Consider the following 19181-nt stretch of genomic DNA (forward strand, 5'->3'; position numbering starts at 1 on the left):
GCATCTTCAAGGAAAGGGGCTCTCTAATATTGAGGATGGAGTATGTTCCATGGAGGGAATGGCTGGTATGGGAGATGGTCACTGCAAAAGCATAAACACAGGATGAATGTTATCTGTGAGGAACATAGAGAAGGCCAGTTGGGCTAGATCACACAGTGTGAGGAGGGAAAGTAATATCCATTGAAACTGGAAACATAGATAGCAACCAGGTTGTATAGCAAGAGCTTTAAAAGCTAAATAGAAGCAATACATGGTTATTAAGAGAAGCTGAGGGGGAGGTAGGTGCCTAGAGAGCCAGTCATAGAGACAAAATGGTCTTGGGTTCAAATGTGATTTTTAGACATGTACTAGTTGTGTGACCCTAGGCAAGTTACTTAATTCCAGCCACCTAGTCGTACTATTCTTCTGCCTTAGAACACTGACAGTATCAATTCTAAGACAGAAGATAAGGGCTTTGGGGTTTGTTTTCTGAGAGAGAGAGAGAGAGAGAGAGAGAGAGAGAGAGAGAGAGAGAGAGAGAGAGAGAGAGAGAGAGAGAGAGAGAGAGAACTGTCTATTAAGGATAGCCTCAGCATGTATCTTGGGGCTGTTGGCAATGGCATCCTGCCATGGAACAGCTAGGGTCTATTCCTGACTAGGGTAGTGCTTTCTATGTTCTTTTGTCCTGAAAGAATGGAGAAAGGAATACAAAAAGAACAAGAATGATTGAAAATGTGAGCAAGATATTGATGTCAGGATCTGTGATTTCATCACTGTGGGAACTCCCTTTACCCAGTCTATAATTTACCTGTCTTGAAAAGTTGCCTGAGGTTCATAGAGATTAAGTCACTTGCACATGGTTATGCAGCTGGTAAAGTTTCAGAGATGGGATTTCCATCCTTTGTCTTTCCAAAGGCTAAGTCTAACACTCTATCTCCTCTGTCATGATGCCTTCAAACAAGATCACACAATGGGAATCAGTCTGGAAAGCCACATTTAAGCTCCCTAAGAGTTAACAAGACCTATTTAGAATGAATAAGTGCAATGGAGACTCTTAGAAGTCAAGATCAGTAACTTAGCACCTATGAGTAGCACCCACAAAAATACCCCATAATTCTGAGCCAACAAAAGTTAAGCTCTCTCTCAGTGAGGCTAAGATGATATTAGTCCAAAGACCTCTTTGTTTGAAACAAAACTGAGTCATTTCATCTCTGTAAAGAGATGATTCTGAAGTCTCTTCTAACTCTCTTCAGAAATTTAAGAAATGGGACAGTTAGGTGGTTTAGTGAATTGAGAGCCAGGCCTAGAGCCTGGAGGTCTTAGGTTCAAATTTGACCTCAGACACTTCCTAGCTAGGTGATCCTGAGCAAGTCACTTAATACCCAATGCCTAATAACCGTTAGCACTGTTCTGATTTGAAATCAATACATAGTATTGATTCTAAGATGAAAGATAAGGGTTGTTTGTTATTTTAAGAACCTTTAGAAAAAACCATCATCTATGGGGTAAATACCCAAGTTAGATGTGCCTCCTACAGAGAAGGAGAAGAAGGAACTTCTGACAAAACTCCGCAACCTGGAGCCTGACCTCCTCCTTCTCCAGAAGAGCAAAATAAAAGACTACTGAAAAAAGGAATAAAAGGTGCATATCCTTTGAACCAGCAATACCTCTACTAGACCTAAACCCAAAGAGATAATAGAAAGAGGAAAAGGCCTAAACTTACAAATATATACATAATATTATATAATATCTTGTTTTGTAGCATAAAAGAACCAGAAACTAAGAGTGTCCATAAAGTGGGGTTATGAGTGATTTCTATTTCCATTTCTAATTTCTATTTCTAATTCTAATTTTTATTACATTTGAATATAATAGAATATTACTATACCATAAGAAATTAAGAAAGGATTATTTCATAGAATCAGGCAAGACATGAATGAACTGATACAGCATATGAAGTAAGCAGAACCAAGAGAATAATTTATACAATGACAATAATATTGTAAAAACAAACCACCTGAAAAGATTTTAGAACTCTGATCAATGCAATAACCAGCCATGATGAACAATGCTGCCCACCTTGTGACAGAGGGGTGACAAACTTATAAGCAGAATGACGCAAACATTTTGGATACAGGCAATATGGAAATTTGTTTTGTTGAACAAAGTATATTTGCTACATGGGTTTTATTCTACTTTTTTTTTCTTTTCAGTTGGGAGGAAAGTGGAAAGAATGGGGGGAAATGTGTTAGTTGGAAAATAAAGTAGAATTTGTTTTAGGTGTAAAATAAAAGCACTTTCCTGCCCTTACTCTCATAAGCTTCTGGTACTTCCCTCATCATACACAAGTGGCAATAGGGGATAGGGGACCAGACTATGACCACTAAATAGCCCTTTTCTTACTTTCCTTCCTTCTGTTTGAGCCTTATACCTGTGTGGGTCATGAGTCACACAGTCTACAGAGGTTACCTAAGGTTTCTGTATATTGGAGACACTCCCAATCCCCAACACTACTAATCCTACCTTATCTTACAAAGTACAATAACGTATATCTTTCTACTAGCTCCCCTAAGGGCTGTAAGAATTAGGGAGATAATGAGCCCAAGATTCCTCCACTCCTATCTCTTTGGGAAGAGCCTGGGCTGCCAACAGGATATGGTGAACCATCTGGGAAATTCTCCCATTGAGCTCCCCAAACAGAGCCTAGTATCAGAAGATTTAGAGCTGAAGAGAAGCTTGGAGACCACTTAGTCTAATACTTTTTCACATATGAAGAAATTAGAGGTTCAGTGATATGAAGTGACCCAAGACCATAAAGTCCTAAAGGTGTAATAGAAAGAGTATTGAATTTCATAGATGGAAGAAGGGAGGAAGATAGACAAAAAATAAAACAAACAAGTTTTTATTAAGTACCTACTATGTGCCAGGCACTTGGCTAAGTGATTTATAATTATTTCATTTGATTCTCAAGCCACCCTAGGAGGTAGGTGATATTATTGACAGTGACCTGCTCATGGTTACACAGCTAGTAAGAATCTGGTGCCAAACCCATAGCTCTAGCAATCAATTGAATATTTCTTTTTTTTTTTAAGCCCTTACCTTCTGTCTTAGAACCAATACTGTGTATTGATCCCAAGGCAGAAAAGCAGTAAGGGTTAGGCAATGGGGGTTAAGTGACTTGCCCAGGGTCACATAGTTAGGAAGTATCTGAGGTCAAATTTGAACCCAGGACCTCCTGTCTCTGCACCTGGCTGTCAATCCACTGAGCCACCTAGCTGTCCCCCCAGTTGAATATTTCTTAAATTCTTCATATGCAGATCCAAAGATTGAAGCAATCCCTCCCTACCAATAATGATCAACATTCTCATTCTAAGAGGAAAGACAAGGACATATAAAATATATACAACATAAAGTAATAAGAGCTGGCATTTATATGATACTTTAAAGTCTGCAAAAAATACTTAACTTATATTATCTCATTTGATCCTCAAGACAACCCTCTAAGGTAAGAGCTATTATTATCTTCATTTTACTGATGAAGAAACTGAGGTAGACAGTGGTTAAGTGACCTGCCCAGAATCACAAAACTAATAAGTGGCTAAGACAGCATCTGAACTCATATCTTCCTCATTATAATATCAGCTCTCAATCCACTGCACCTTTAGCTACCTTATATAAAAACACATATATGTGTATGTGTTTGTATGCATATATTATGTGTGTATATATACACATATTTGTTTTTATTTATATATACACATATGTATATATGTCTCTGGGTCTATACTCACACACAAAGTTGTTCAATGCATGATACTATGAGAGGGAAGACACTAGCAGTTAAAGAAATCTGGAAAGAATAGTGTCTGAACTTCATCTTAAAGAGGGGCTTCATACAGCCACAGGCTAGGAGGAAATTCATTGCTAGGTTACCTTCAACAAGTTATTTCATACTCCAGCTCTCAGTTTTCTCAACTGCAAAATGAGGAAGTTTCTTGGCAAATTGGAGCAGCACCGTGGATTGGGTGCTGGACCTGGAGTCAGGAAGAAGAGTTCAAATTGAGCTCCAGACACTTGCTAGTTAACGGTGGCCCTGGGCAAGATACTTCAACCTGTTTGATTCAGTTTCCTCATCTATAAATGAGTAGGAGAAGGAAATGGCAAACCACTCCAGTATTATCGCCAAGAAAGCCCCAAATGGGGTCATGAAGAATTGGACACGACTGAAGAACACTATTGCCAGATCTTTCCTAAGGTCTGATCTGCCCCCTGGCTAGCTCTAAATTCTCTTATCCTAGGTGAAAGAACTAAGACTCAAATCTATGTCTTCTGACTCCAAATTCAGAGGCCTTTCTACTACACTCTAATATATACTCCAAGCTTCTGGGATCTGTAATTTCCCTTGTGTATCTAAGTGGAAGGCACTTAAAGGCAAGAATTCTCCTACTAGACACACTGGGCAGGGTGAGGAGAAGAAGGAACTCTTAAGCAAGAACAATCTTCTTTGGCCTAAATTTGGAAGCCAAGAGTGGAAATGTCAGTGGGAAAAAGAGTTATTTCCAATTCAGTAGTTATTCCTTAAACACCTATAATTAGCCTAGCACTATACTAGAGTCTGTAGGAGAGAGGGACAGGAATGGCACCATGGACAAGGCAGAAGGCCAATGGCACAAAGGAGTCTAGGGCACAAGGTGGTTGGGGAAGCATGGAAATTGCAGACCAGAGTCCAGTCAACCAGCAAGAGAGTCAGATGGAACAGGAAAGGAGGAATTAAAGTAGAAGGAATGAAACCCATAAAGGTCAATGATGACAAATAATCGGGTTAAGGTAAATGATGGGTAAAGTGAATAATGGGGCAGGGAAGGAAGAGATAACAGGGGAAAGGATTGTGGTGCAACAGGCAGAGAACCTAGTTTGAGAGGCATGGAACTGGCTTACAAGGTCCAGGGAATGACTAGTAGGTGGCTGATACACTACAGGGATCAAGAATGAAAAGAATTGTTGTTCCAAAGATGATGCTTTCTCTTCCCATTAACATGTTTTTGCAGACTGTCCTCTCTTGCCTAGAAATGCAATCCATTTGGAATTCCTGGTTTCTTTCAAAACTAAGTTTAATCACTATCTTCTAAATGAAGCTTTTCCTAACACTCCTAACTGCTCTTTCCTGCTCTCATCGAAATGTTTTGTATTTCTTATATTTACATAATGAATACAAGATAATTTTTTTGGTGGGGAGGTACTGGAAGCTAAAAATTGCCTTATTAGCCTATAAGCTTCTGGAGGGCAGGAAGTGATTCATTTTTTCTTTTTATTCCTATCATTTTAATATCTGGCCTAATAAATGCTTCTTGGTTGAGATAAAATTCAGGAGTCAAATGGGTTACCCAAATAGACATCGAAGGCTACTAAGGAAGAGCAGATCCCATCACCAACATTTCCTTTGGGTTTAGAGATGAATCAGTTTCCTCATTTGTAAAATGAGAATAAGTAAGAGTGGTAATATAGTACCCACCTTAAATGTTTGTTTTAAGGATCCAATGAGATAATGGGTAGCACAGTATACAGCTCCATCATTATCACCATCATCATCATCATCATTATGGGTAAAAAAGAAAAAACAATTTACTCCAGTACTGATATCATCCATAAAGGAGAAAGTAGGTGGGAAAAGGGAAGGAAAGCCAATAAATATCCACTCTCCTTTGGAAAAGGAAGGCAAATGGGTAAAACTTGGATTTTGATGTAGAAAAGAAGAGTAATAATGGTGATACATGCAGTCTGGAAAAGGCACTGAGGGTCAACCCAAAGAGCAAACCCTACTGAGTAGGGAAGAATGAAAAGGAGTGGTAGAAGTTAAGACTTTTTTTCAAACCTTATCTGCTGTCTTAGAATCAAGTAATGGTTCCAAGGCAGAAAAGAGGTAAGGGCTAAGCAATGTGGGGTAAGTGACTTGCCTAGAATCACACAGCTAGCAAGTGTCTGAAGTCAGATTTTAATGCAGGACTTCCCATCTTTAGGTCTGGCTCTTAATCCACTGAGCCATCCAGCTGTCCCCAGAAAGTAAGACTTCCGAGGAGGATAGATAGCTGGCAATTTGATGTTTTCTGGGGGAAATTCAAATTTTGATATGGCAAAAAGACAAAAAGTAACAGTCCACATTACCACTGAGGCAGAGCAAAGGGAAATTCTAGTAGAGGATTTGAATAAAATTGTAAATAAGGATCAGGTAGTTGTGCAAGTGTAAGTACAGACAGAATGAGAATTACATTTGTATTAGCTAGACAATTACATTGTCTTTGCTAGAAGTGATAGATAAAGATAACTGAGATGAGAGAAATAATGAGTTGGAAGGGAGAGTGGGGGATGTATCAATGATGGGGGAAGGAGACAAAGGATCTTGTTTCTAGAGATGGGAAGGGTGAAGAAGACAAGATCAGGAACCCTGGGACTGACAGGCAGACATACACAAATATAAACAAACTCTGCTTCCTACACATGCATGCCCTGGAGCACTTCTATGAGGACTTTTCTGGCCTCCAAAGGGGAGAGATCTAGTCTAATGTTTTCAAAGCACTTTTGAGCTCCTGGGATTAAGAGAATTGAGAAATTCCAGATGGCATTGTTATTGTAGCTGCTGCTTTTGCTGTGACCAAGCGGCAAGTAGCCCATCCCTGCTAGCCTGCTTTAATGGGATCTTACCTAAGTGCTGAATTAAGTTCTTGGCAACCACAGTACCAGCAAGATACCCTTAAATTGAAGGAAATTCAGCGATGAAAAACTGAAACAATACAGGAGCCAGGGAAATGGGACAATTATAAAAGATGAAAAGAACTGTACACATTCAGAGCTTAGAGGAGTTAAAGAGAATATGATAATTGTGTGCAAGTCTCCAAAGGTTGTGAAGCCCAGAGAAGGAGGGGAAGTGTTGAGGGTGACAGGAGAGGGTATAATTAAGTGAAATGGAACAAAATGAATGGTTGGAAATTTTCGGCTTAGTGGCAGGAAACCTTTCCTACTGGGGAAAGCTCTAAGGCTTGGGGGTGGTTTCCTATAAGAGACAGGCTATATGCCCCACTGATGATGGCATTTAAGTCTGGATTAGACAAAACCCAAGTGACTTCCCAAGTCCAATGAAACCTTTCTATTTTGTGGCTGTTAGGGGGCACAGCTAGGTGTGGTGGAAAGAGCTAAACTGGGGACCCAGAAGATTCAGATCCAGCTTCACCAAAACTTTGTTGTATGACCTAGGTCAAAGTCATCCCACTGCCTTGGGTCTCAGTTTCCCCTTCTATAAATGAGGGGAGCAGATTAGTTCCCTTCCTGGTCTAGGGCAGGAGGTGTTTTCCCACTTCGTTGCTACCAAAACCATCACCTACTCAACCAGCCTGTTCTTTTGTCCCAACTCCTAGCTATTCTCCCCCAGTGGAGTTCCATGGCCACCCTATCTCCACTAGGCTCATCTTCTCACAAGGAGGACTGGCCCAAACTCACCTGGGAATAGGAACCTGTGCCCCACTGTCTATAAGTGCAAGTCTAGCCATGCCCTGCCATAGTAAACTCCTTTGGAGTCTTCTCTTGTCCTTATCTTCTTCTGCTCTTCATTTCTACTTTACTCTCTGCTCCCCTCCTCTAATGTTGAACTCTTCATCCTAGATTCCTTTCTTTCCCATTCCTTCCATCTGTTACACTAAATCCTAGCTTTCTCCTGATGATACCATATCTCTTGGCACACTCCACAAGGCTAACTGTTCCTTTTCTCTTATTCCGACACACAAGCCAGAAGGAGATATTGGCATACTTCTTGTTCTCTATTGCCACTTTCAGACAATCCTTCTGCCACTATCACTCAGTAACTATTCATCTCTCTTGAAGGTTCAGTCCGTTCTGTCCAGAGCCTTTAGATAGGCTTCCAAGTTACTCTCTCTCCTCCAAATAAGTTGAGTACCTGGCTCACAGCCTTTTCCACACCAATTCCTTCCCCCTTTGAAAATCCTCTGTCTTCCTGGTTCCTCAAACTCTGAGATTCTCATGACCCTCTACCAGAATAGTCATGCCTTAAGATATCCCTTTCCCTTCCTCCCTAGCTGAATGGAAATTTGCCTCAAATGCCAGTTCCTGTTCTCTAGCTGGGAACTCAGAGAAGGTTGTTTCATTCTCCATTTTTGGTTTCAAGTTCTTCTAAGATTGTTGCCCCATCATTTCAGCTGCCAACTCCTACAAATCATAGGAGGAAGAAGAGAAGAGAATATCTTAATATCATCTGGACTATACTAGGATGGACTTCATGGCCTAGTATACTTTCAGCTTTAATAATGAAAGTGCTAAGACCTATAAAATTTAGTTATTTCATTTTCTTTTTTTGCTGTTTGTTTTTAAAGATTTTAAAATGGAATCTCTAACATGATTTTTGCAGCCAGCTCCATACGGCAGAAAGGGGCCCCAAACCTAGAATAAGGAGGAGCTTTGTACAATGATTACTCAGCTCTGCAGTTCTTCAGACTATAATCTTCATAAAAAGCCCAAGTCAGCCTTTGGTGTGGACATGTGGACTCTTGTAATTTGGATCTATTGGGGTGGGGGAGGTGGTGTTACTTCTGGGATAAAGAGTGGTAGAGAGGACTGGAGCCCTAAACTAGAAAGAATGTGCTTGAGGACACTTCAAGGACTGGCTACTCCTAGGGAAACAAGAGGCAGGATGGATGAGGCTGGCACATTCCACCTTAGTGATGACTCTGTCCCCTTTCCCAGAAATATTTCTTCCACCAGCCTACACTCAGGCCTGATATCCACCGTCACAGCTTCCCTCTTTTAGCTTCTGACATTTTCTCCTTTTAACATGCAAATTTCACCTTCAAAAAATGATGCTATTCCAAGAAAGCAGAATCAAAACAGCAAATACACATCACCTGCTACCATATTCAAAATAACAGCCAGAAAATCTTGTAAGTTCTCTTTTTAAGATAGAGAAAAGATTGGGAGAGAGCACAAAGCAAAGATGTTGCTGTGATTTTAAATTTATGATGTGTCTGCCTTTTAAAATAAATTTTAATGTATAGTATTAAATTAATTTCTATTAGCTAATTTTATTTACTTTATAATTGTTTATCATATAATTAATTTAATACATTTTAAGGGACTTATTATTTTACTGATGTAAAGAAACTCCTTCCATCAATACAAATGGGTCAGTCCTCTTAGAGAGTTGCTTCCCATGGCTATGAGGCTAGTACGTGTCAGAGCTACCACTCCAGCTTAGGTCTCCTGATCTCAAGGATAGCCATTCTGCCAATTTATACTTTTTTCTTTCTCTGAAATATAAGACTTTATGATTTTCTGTATTATTTCATTCAATGCCCCTGGGACAATAGTTACCAATTACCTCTGGGAGACAGTAACACCAAGATTCTCAGCTATTTTAGCACAAATGAACTTAGCAACTTTCCAGTGACAGCTAAAAAAGAGCAATTCCCTGAAGAATAAAGGCACATGAAGAGACATTGAGGTAGCTCAGTGAATAGAGCACCAGCCATGGAGTCAGGAAAACCTGGGTTCAAATATGGCCTCAGACACTTCCTAGTTGTGTGACTCTGGGCAAGTCACTTAACCTCATTCACCTAAATCTTGCCCTTCTGCCTTAAAGTTGTTACTAAAAGAGAAGGTAAGAATTTTTGTAAAACATTTCCTTTGGTTTACTTGTTCCCTTAAGTAAAAGGGATTGCAAATGTTTCTTAACATTTCTTTTCACATTTAATAAAATAGCTTAAAAAATTTTTTTAAGAAACCCTTGCCTTCTGTCTTAGAATGGATACTAAGTATTAGTTCCAAGGTAGAAGAGCAGTAGGCTAGACAATTGGGGTTAAGTGGTTGCACAGGGGCTCTTAGCTAAATAAAGTGACTTCTTAATTGAGGACTAGCTTGTTAGTCTAGAAACATTAACCATAATACAAGCACTGTACTGAACACTGAAGAAATAAAGGAAAAAGACAGCCCCTACTCTTAAGGACCTAATGGGGGAGACGACCTGCAAATAACTACATAGAAACACAATATGTACAGGATTGGAGATAATCAGCATAAAGAAGTCACTGGAATTAGAAAAGGCTCCCTGCAGAAGGTAGGACTTGAAGGAAGCCAGGGGAGCCAAGAAGCAGAGATGAGGAGGGAGAGAGTTCTAGGCATGGGGGACAGGAAATAAAGATGCTCTGGGTTGGGAGATGAAGTGTCTTATTTCAAGAATAGCCAGGAGGCCACAGTCATTAAATCTCAGAGAACATGGTAGGGAGGGGAGAGTAACAAGGTGTAAGAAGATTGAAAATGGGAAAATCTGGGTTAGAAGGGCTGTGAACACTAAATAAAGGTCCTGGAGGTGATAGGGAGCCACAGGATTTTACTGAGTAGGAGGGATGATGAAGTCAGACTAATGCTTCAGAAAGATCACATTTGCCATCTGAGTGGAGGATGTATTGGAGCTGGGAGAGACATTTGGCAGGCAGACCAAACAGCCTGCTACCACAATGGTTCAGTTAGTGATGAAGGCTTGAGCAGAAAGAATGCTGACCAGTGAAAAGGGCACTGGGCTCAAGGCAGGAAATTGAAAGTACCATCTCAGCTACTGACTAGGCATGTGATCATGGGAGAGTAATTAATTCCTCCAGACCAAGGATGTCTCATTTGTAAAATGGAAATACTACACCATCACCCTTTTAAAGTCGTTACAGGGAAGCTCATTACCAACCTTGAAGTGGGACAGAAATGTGAGTTATCCAAGAGTTAATCAATCATGATAAACCTGTGGAGGCTGCCTTTCTGATCAGATCGGTGCCTTGGGAAGATTAGCTTGGCAATTATATACTGGATGGATTAGGGGTTGGGGTCAGGGAAGAGACTGTCATCAAAGAGGCCAGTGGTAGAGTCGGGGGACAGCTGTAATCATTCAGGTTGGAGACAAGAAAGACCTGAACTAGAGGGACAACATTGAGAGTAAGAAGGAGGAATTCAGCAAGGCAAAAGATGTTGGGAAGAAAAAAATCCAGATGTAAAGAATGATTGGAAATGGAAAGTAATTGAGGTTTTGGGGGTGGGATCCAAAATGAGTTTAAGGTTTTGAATGGTTTAAAAAAAACTGTCATTTATATAGAGCTACAAGATTTACAAAGTATTCCAGAGGGCAGCTAGATAGTTCCAGTAGATAGAGAAACAGACCTGGAAACAGTGGGTTCTAGGTTCAAATCTAGCCTCAAACTCTTCCTAACTGTGTGACCCTGGCCAAGTCACATAACTCCCATTGCCTAGCCTTTACCAGTGTTTTGTCAATCCAATATAGTATTGATTCTAAGACAAAGGGTGAGGGTTTAAAAGAAAAAGTATTTTTCCATTCATTATCTCATTTTAGCTTCACAAAAACCCTTAAAGTAATAATAATGATAGCTAATATTTATATAGTGTTTACTATGTGCTAAGCACAATACTCAGTGTTTTACAATTATAATTTCATTTGGTCCTCACAACAACCCTTGGAGGTAGGTTTTCATTTTACAAATGAGGAAATTAAAGCAAATGAAGGTTAAGTTACCTGCCTAAGGTTACACTGCTAGTAAGTGTGAATTCAGGTGTTCCTGAGTCTTCCTGGCACTCTATCTGCTATGCCATCCATTTTACAGATGAGTAAACTATCTTGGAATGTTTCCTGGTTATATCATAATTACGAGCAGCAGAATTTGAACCCAGGCCTTCCCTTTTTCCAAGTCTAGTTCCAAGCCCACAATGCCATACTAAACCTGGGTAATTTGAAGCATTAGTGGGTACCATACACAAAAAAGAATACCCAGATATCGACTGTAACTAAATAATAGCAGCTGACATTGAAGACACCCTTTAAGCAATATGCTCTGCCTACATTGTCTCATTTGAACCTAATAGCAATTTTGTACTGTGGGTATTATACTGTGTACTATTGTACTATGATCTCCATTTTATAAATAACAACACATTTTTTAAAAGCGACAGACCCCCACAAGTATGTGTCACCCCTTGGAAATCTACTCCTTCCCCTCGTCTTGATCTGCAGATGCCTCCATCTCCATCTGCCATTGCCCGATTCTGACTTCATTTTCATTCTTTCCCAATCTTGTCTGTATATAGCTAAACACTCAACCCCACTTTTATCCTTAAACCCTTTGTACCCTTATCTTTTCACTGCTCATGGATTGCCAAATATAGCCCTGCTTGCTCCTGTTGTCTGCCTACCTGCCTCCTCCCCTCTGACTGAGATACTGATGAAGAGAATTTGAGGAAGTCATATGACTTCACTGACTAGATATATTACAAATTAATGGTACTCAATCTCAAGTGGGTCCTTGCTGCAACAAGGCAATGTTTTTATCCTCCCTTAATTATTTCTGTTATCTCATTCCTGTCAGAAGCCATTCCAAACCCCCTCTCCTTAAGCATCCCACAGTTCCTCCCTTTCTTCTACCCCCCACCACCAGCTGAAGATCTCAACTTCTTACTGAGAAAATTTAGGTCTTTTATACTGAGCTCCCACTTCTCCTTGTCCCTTGAAATCAACCTCCATTCTCTCTCCCTTTCCTCCTGACTGTGATAATGAAGTGGCCCTTCCTCCCAAGACCTCTACATGGGCCCTTGACCCTATCCCCTCAGAAGATTGCTTCATCAATCATTCCCTTTCCTCCTGCCTCCTCATCTGCCCAAGTTTCCTCCTGCCTCAAAATAAAAAGAAACCAAAAAATCATTCCCTTTCCTCCTGTCTCCTCACCTGCCCAAGTTTCCTCCTGCCTCAAAATAAAAAGAAACCAAAAAATCTCCTTTGTTATTCCCTCAATCTATAATCCTTTTCCTTTCTTCCATTTCTCAAACTTCTAGAGAAAAATGTCCACATTACTTACCTCAATTTCCCCTTTCTCACTCACTCCTCAGTTCTTTGTATCCTTTTGACTTGACTGAAACAACTCCCTCCAAAGTTACCAGCAATATTTCATTGCCTGATGTGATGGTCTTTTTATCTATCCTCATCCTTGTTGACCTTTGATGCTTTGGAAAACTGTCGACTATCCTGTCTTCCTGGATATTTTTTCCTCTTTGGTACACTTCTTTCTCCTCGTTCTTCTCCTAATGGTCTGAGTGCTCCTTCAAAGTCTTCTTTGCTGACTCTTTAACTATAACTTGCCTTCTCATTATTGAGTGCCCCAAGGCTCTGTCCTGAGTCCTCTTCTGCTGATCTCAACAATTCCCATAGATTTGATTATCTCTATGTGGATGACTCAAAATTACATCTAGCCCCAGCCTCATTCCTAAGCTTCTATTCCTTATCATTGACTATCTATTAGATATTTCAAGCTGGATATGCAGGAGACATTTTGAATTCAACTTTTTCAAAACAGAACTTCTTCCCCTAAAAAATACCTGTCTTCCAAACTTTGCTATTTCTATGGAAGGAACCACTGTTCTTCCAGTCTTCTAGACTGCAACCTCACAAAGCTAAAGAAGGTTCTATAAGATTTATCTCCTAGGGGGAAGCTAGGTTGCTCAGTGGATAGAGAGCCAGAGAGGGAGGTCCAGGATTCGAATGTGGCCTTAGATACTTTCTAGCTGTATAACCCTAAGTAAGTCACCTAACCCTAACTGCTGAGCCCTTATCACTCTTCTACCTTGGAACCAATACACAGTATTTTTCCAAGATGTAAGGTAAAGTTTTAAGAAAAAGATTTATCTCCTACATAAATGGTTCGCACAGTTTAGTCTATGAAGGGCTTCACAGGACACTGTCAGGAGGACTTTTGGTTACTGGGGATTTGAAAAACAAAGAAGTCCAATTCAGACTAACTGCATTAAATTGAAGATGTACAAGGAAGAGAGGTTTAGAAGTGAATCCAAGATGACAAAGTAGCAAGAAATACAGAGAACAATCGCCCCATTCCCAAAACTTTTCCAAATATGTCCAGAAAATTTACCAGATGAAATTCTGATGGAGAAATCTGAGGAAAAGTCATAATAAAATACACTGTTGGTGGGACTATGAACTGATATAACCATTCTGGAGGGCAATATGGAACCACACTCAAAGGGTCATAAAATTATGCCAACCATTTGACCCACCACTATTGTGTCTATATCCCAAAGAGATCAGAGATCTGTACCAAAATATTTTTGTAGTTCTTTTTGTAGTGGCAAAGAATTGGAAACTGAGGGGTTGACTATCCCTTGGGGAATGAAGGAGCAAGTTGTGGTATATGGTTATAATGGAATATTACTACACCATAAGAACAGTGAACAGGAGAAGATCAGAAAGACCTTGAAAGAAATTGCAGCCAAGATGACAGCTTAGTAGCAATGAAAGCTGAAACTACTCTGACAATCCTTCAAAACCAATCCTTTAAAAGTGGCTCAAAAGAATAGGAGTCAAAAAAGAATGAGGGGGCTCTCCCAATAAAATCAACTTGAAAGGGAGGCATAAAGGGTCATTTTTCACAGGATAAGGGAAAGCAGGTAGCAAAACTGCACACAGAGTAGTGCTGGCTGACCACTCCATTTATTGCTTCAGTTTCTGATCCTGGGCATAGGCCAACTTCAGGATCTCAGGACCCTACCTACACCAACAACAGAACACCCTACACCCCAGACCCATCCCTTGAAGTCCCATGTCCTGGCACCAGCCCACAGTGAGGCCCAGAAATCCATAGAACTTGGTCCTTTCAAGTCTGCTGTGGTAAAGTCAGGGCAAAATAGCTCAGAGTGCTGAATCCTGCAAACCATTAGCAAAGGAGACAATCTTCAGCTTTCAGAATTCGCAGTCCATAGGAAAAAAAAAAGGCTGGGAAATTGAGCAAACAGCAAAAGAAACACCTAACCATAGAAAATTTCTATGGTAACAAAAAGCAAAGTACAGAATCAATGGGGGATGGTAAGATCCAAGCAATCACATGCAAAACTTTGAAGAAAAATGGGAACTTTCTCAGACACTTGAAGAACTCAAAAAGGAACTAAAAAATCAAATAAGTGGAAGAAAAATGGGAGAAAGAAATGAAAGTAATGCAAAAAGGAAATAAAAGCTTAAGAAGCAAAATTGGTCAACTGGAAAAATAGGCATAAAAATCCAATGGAAAAAGAGTTCTAAGAAAAGTAGAATGAACCAAATGGAAAATAAGGAACAAAAGGTCATGGAAGAAATTCATTCTTTAAAAATTATCATTGGACAAATAGAAACTAATGACTTCAGAAGACATAAAGAAACAATAAAACAAAAACAAAAGAATGAAAAAATAGAAGAAAACATGAAATATCTTATTTAAAAAAACAACTGACCTAGAAAATAGATCCAGGAGAGACAATTTAAGAATTATTGGACTACCTGAAAGTCATAATTTTAAAAAGCCTATACATTATGTTACCAGAAATTATCAAAGAAAATTGCCCTGATATTCTTGAACAAGTGGGGTAAAATAGAAATTGAAAGAAGTCAAGTCAAGAGCTCCTAGGTCAAGGAGAAAATACTGCAAGCAGCCAGAAAGAAGGACATGAAAAGACTTATAAGAACTGATAGCTGAATGAAGTAAGCATAATGAAGAGAACAATATGTATAGCAATAGAAATATATGATGATCAGCTGTGAAGATCTAAACCAGTATCAGCAAAGTAAGTTTCCAAGATAACCACAAAAGGCTTATGATGAAAAATTTTAACCAAAGCCAAAGAAGAAACTGTTGGAGTCTGAGTACAGAGCAAAGCATGTCATCTTTCACTTTATTTCCTTTATGAGTTTTATGCTATATGTGTAATATGTATCTTCTGTCATGACATGAGCAATGTGGAAATATGTATTGCATGAAAGCACTGGTATAATATATATTAGACCTCAAGAAGGGGGGAAGGAGAGGGTAGAAGAAAATCTGAATCCTAAAATGTCAGAAAACAGTTGCCAAAAATTGTTCCTACATAGAACTGAAAAATAAATAAGTCATAGAGAGTCGTTTTTCTAGCCCAGGTCAGTATAGGAACATAGATAGAGATGTAAATAGATATTGGGGAAAGGGTCTGGTCAGGAAAATACCAGTTAAAGCATTCCATTGGAAGTCAGAGGCTTTATACCAGGGCAAGAGGAGGTCCCAAACCCATATATACATACCCCTATTAAGCAGGTACCATTATATATACATATATATTATATGTGTATGTATCCTATAGGTACATAGTTATTTGCATGTTGTCTCTCCTTTAATCTCCTTGAGGGCAAAAACTATGGTTTTAGCTTTCTTTGTATCCCAAGCAATTAGCATAGTGCCTGGCATGTCATAAGAACTTAATAAATGTGTACCAACTGGCCAACCAAGAGCCTTGTTAGGCAATTGGTCTTTGGAGACCAAGATACAGTCTTCATATAAGAGAGCATACTAGTAATAAAGAGGGCATGACAAGAGTCAGGAGATACCTTGGTGAGAGGCAGTGGAGTTGAAACACAAAAGAGAAACTAGTTGAGGACAGGTGACTGTGTGGATCTACACATTTTCCCCTTAAGTTCTCATTATTGTGTATGGAAGAATAGTCCAGAGTTGAACCTTAATTCTGTTCTAGGGCCCATATACAGAATGTTACCAGGATTAGAGAGGTAAATGATGAGGAGACATAATCAGACCTAGAATCAGTCTAGCATTGCCAATCTGGATTATATCCACTGCACTCACTTCTGGTTTCCCCTGTAAACCTTGAAATTTCTCAGACTTGTGAATGTTAAAAATTTCCCCATTGGACTGGGAACATTCCCCATTTTGATGAGAAAACTCCTTGCTATGGGAGAACCTCTACTCCACCCGTACTTAAGTCTGCTTTATGGGAGAAAAATCCTTGCTATGGGAGGACCTCTACTCCACCCGTACTTAAGACTGCTTTAGGGGAGAAAACTCCTTGCTAAACAATGAAAGTACTTGGACCCATGCTTATAATAAGGCAAGGAGTTCTTTGAGCCAGGCCTGTTTTTAGAATTGATACAATGAGATGCTAGGTACCTAAAAGGGTCGGGCAAGTTTTCTCTCAATGAGATTAGTTGACTCAGCTGTGTTTTCACTGGTTCAGACTTACTGAGGAGATTAGTCAACACAGTAGCATTTTTTCTGGTTCAGACTTACTGAGGAGATTTGTCAACTTAGCAAGAATTCAGATGGGCAGTCCTTTGGAAAATGTCTACAGTGATTGGTAGATATAAGGACTTAGGGGAGGTGACATAGGAGAAAAACCTCCTATATAAGAAGCAGAATCTCTTGAGAAAAAAAGAAGAGAATCCTTTTGGAGGATCTCTGATGAGGATCGCTTGGGAAGAATCTCTTGAGAGAGGCTCTGGAGAAGGGAAGCTCTTGGAGGACAATCTCTAAGGAGGTCTCGCTGGAGCTCCTCTGAGGGGACTCTGTCCCTCTGGAGGCTCTGGAGAGAGGTCCTTTGGAACAGTCTCTGGCTGGAAGGCTCTTTAAGGAGGACTCTGGCTGGAACTCTCTCTGGTGAAGTCAGTTGAGCTGGAGCTGGCCTGGTGTCACTAGAATCCTTGCTTAGACAGACCTTGTGGTGAGTGTTAAAAGACTGACTGACTGATCTCTCTCTCTTAAGACTCGGGTCTAGGCCATGTTGGCTTAAGGCCCTTCATACTTGTTTCCTTTTTCTCTCTTTCTCTCTTTTCTTTAATTCCACATTTGTATTAATTAAATCTCTATAAACCCAGTTGACTTGGGTATTTGAATAATTGGGAATATTTCCCTGGAAACCACCTTATATTTGATTTAAAAACCAAGACACTGTAGTGAAACATATTTCTGCGGTCAAATTTACTCACCCTCTCTTATATCTATCACAATTTATATCTTCCACTATTTTAATCACTACAGTTTAAGACCTCAACCATTTTAAATCTAACATCCCTTCCCAGAGAAGAAGGTTCTAGGGGTCCAGGATAAGCATGACTCACTAAAGATCTGAGGATTCTATTAGAACCCTGATGAGAAGTGAAGCTGAGCTGACAGTTTAGAGGAATAAAAATGGGACTGCATGGGCTCATGAGTTCCAATCCCCTGCACCAGGAATTAAGGGAGTCCCTCTGGCATGGGCTCTGGCTCCTCCCAGCAGAATCACTCCATCCCTTACTGGGCACTTCAGCAGTGTCTCTCTGCACTAAAGTGGCTTGGAAGCTATCCAATAGATGGCTGTGCTTTAAGACAACATGCAGGCTACAGTTTCTAAGAAAAGATCTGGATACCTGAATGAGGAGCAAGGAAGAGAGTTAAAGGAGTGTATTACCTGCCAGAGTCCCTGACTTTCCAAAAAAAAAACCAAGACCAATGCAAACTTTTCTTTAACTCTGTCCCTGCAGGGCATAGAGCACTTTGTGGTACAGAAGATAGAGTATTGGCCCTAAAGCCTGGAAGATTCATGTTCCTAAATTGCAATCTGGCCTCAGAGACGTACTAACTGTTGTGAACCTTAAAAGTACTTAAACCCATACTTAAGCCATGCCTATTTTTAGAACTAATACAAAGGGGTGCTAAGTACCTATAAAGGTCAGGCAACTTGTGAACTTACAAGGAACAAAGAGGTGAGAACTTACTCAGAGATTTTAGTCTACTCAGGTGTTGATTACTCAAAAGTTTAGTCTACTCGGGTGTGAATTCAGAATGGGCTGTTCTTTGGAAAACATCTACTGTGATTGGTAGATGGAAGAACTTAGGGGAGGTGACATAGGAGAAAATGCCCTTTAAAAGGAGATGAAAAGCTCTCTGGAAACAGTCAGCTGGGAAAGGCTGCCTTAAAGGATCTCTCTCGGGACTCTCTCGGGGACATTCATTCAGATTCAGGAGGATTGGAGCTGGTGAAGTCAGCTGAGATGGAGCTGGCCTGTTGTCACTAGAATCCTTGCTTGGACAGATCTTGTGGTGAGTGATTAAAGACTGACTGATCTCTCAAGACTCAGGTCTAGGCCATGTTGGCTTAAGGCCCTTCATACTCATGCCTTTCTTATTCTTTCTCTCCTTTTCTTTAATTCCTCATTTGTATTAATTAAAATCTCTATAAAACCCAGTTGACTTGGGTATATTCATAATTGGGAATATTTCCCTTATATATTTGATTTAAAAACAAAACACTGTAGTGAAAACATATTTTCTGCGGTCACAATTTACTCACCCACTCTTATATCTACTACAATTTAA

The 19181-nt window shown here is 39.9% G+C and overlaps 1 protein-coding gene across 2 annotated transcripts in view; it reads right to left on the reverse strand.

Moving 5' to 3' along the window:
* GOLGA7B (golgin A7 family member B) overlaps positions 1 to 13454 on the reverse strand; it is a 34153-nt gene extending 20699 nt beyond the window's left edge. For both annotated transcript variants that reach the window (XM_016428212.2, XM_007478671.3), the window contains exon 1: positions 12885 to 13454. The gene's annotated coding sequence lies outside the window, so the exon portion shown is untranslated. The remainder of the gene's footprint in view (positions 1 to 12884) is intronic.
* Positions 13455 to 19181: the final 5727 nt, after the last annotated feature.

This window comes from Monodelphis domestica, chromosome 1, assembly GCF_027887165.1.
Source record: "Monodelphis domestica isolate mMonDom1 chromosome 1, mMonDom1.pri, whole genome shotgun sequence".
Classification (NCBI taxonomy): Eukaryota; Metazoa; Chordata; class Mammalia; order Didelphimorphia; family Didelphidae; genus Monodelphis; species Monodelphis domestica.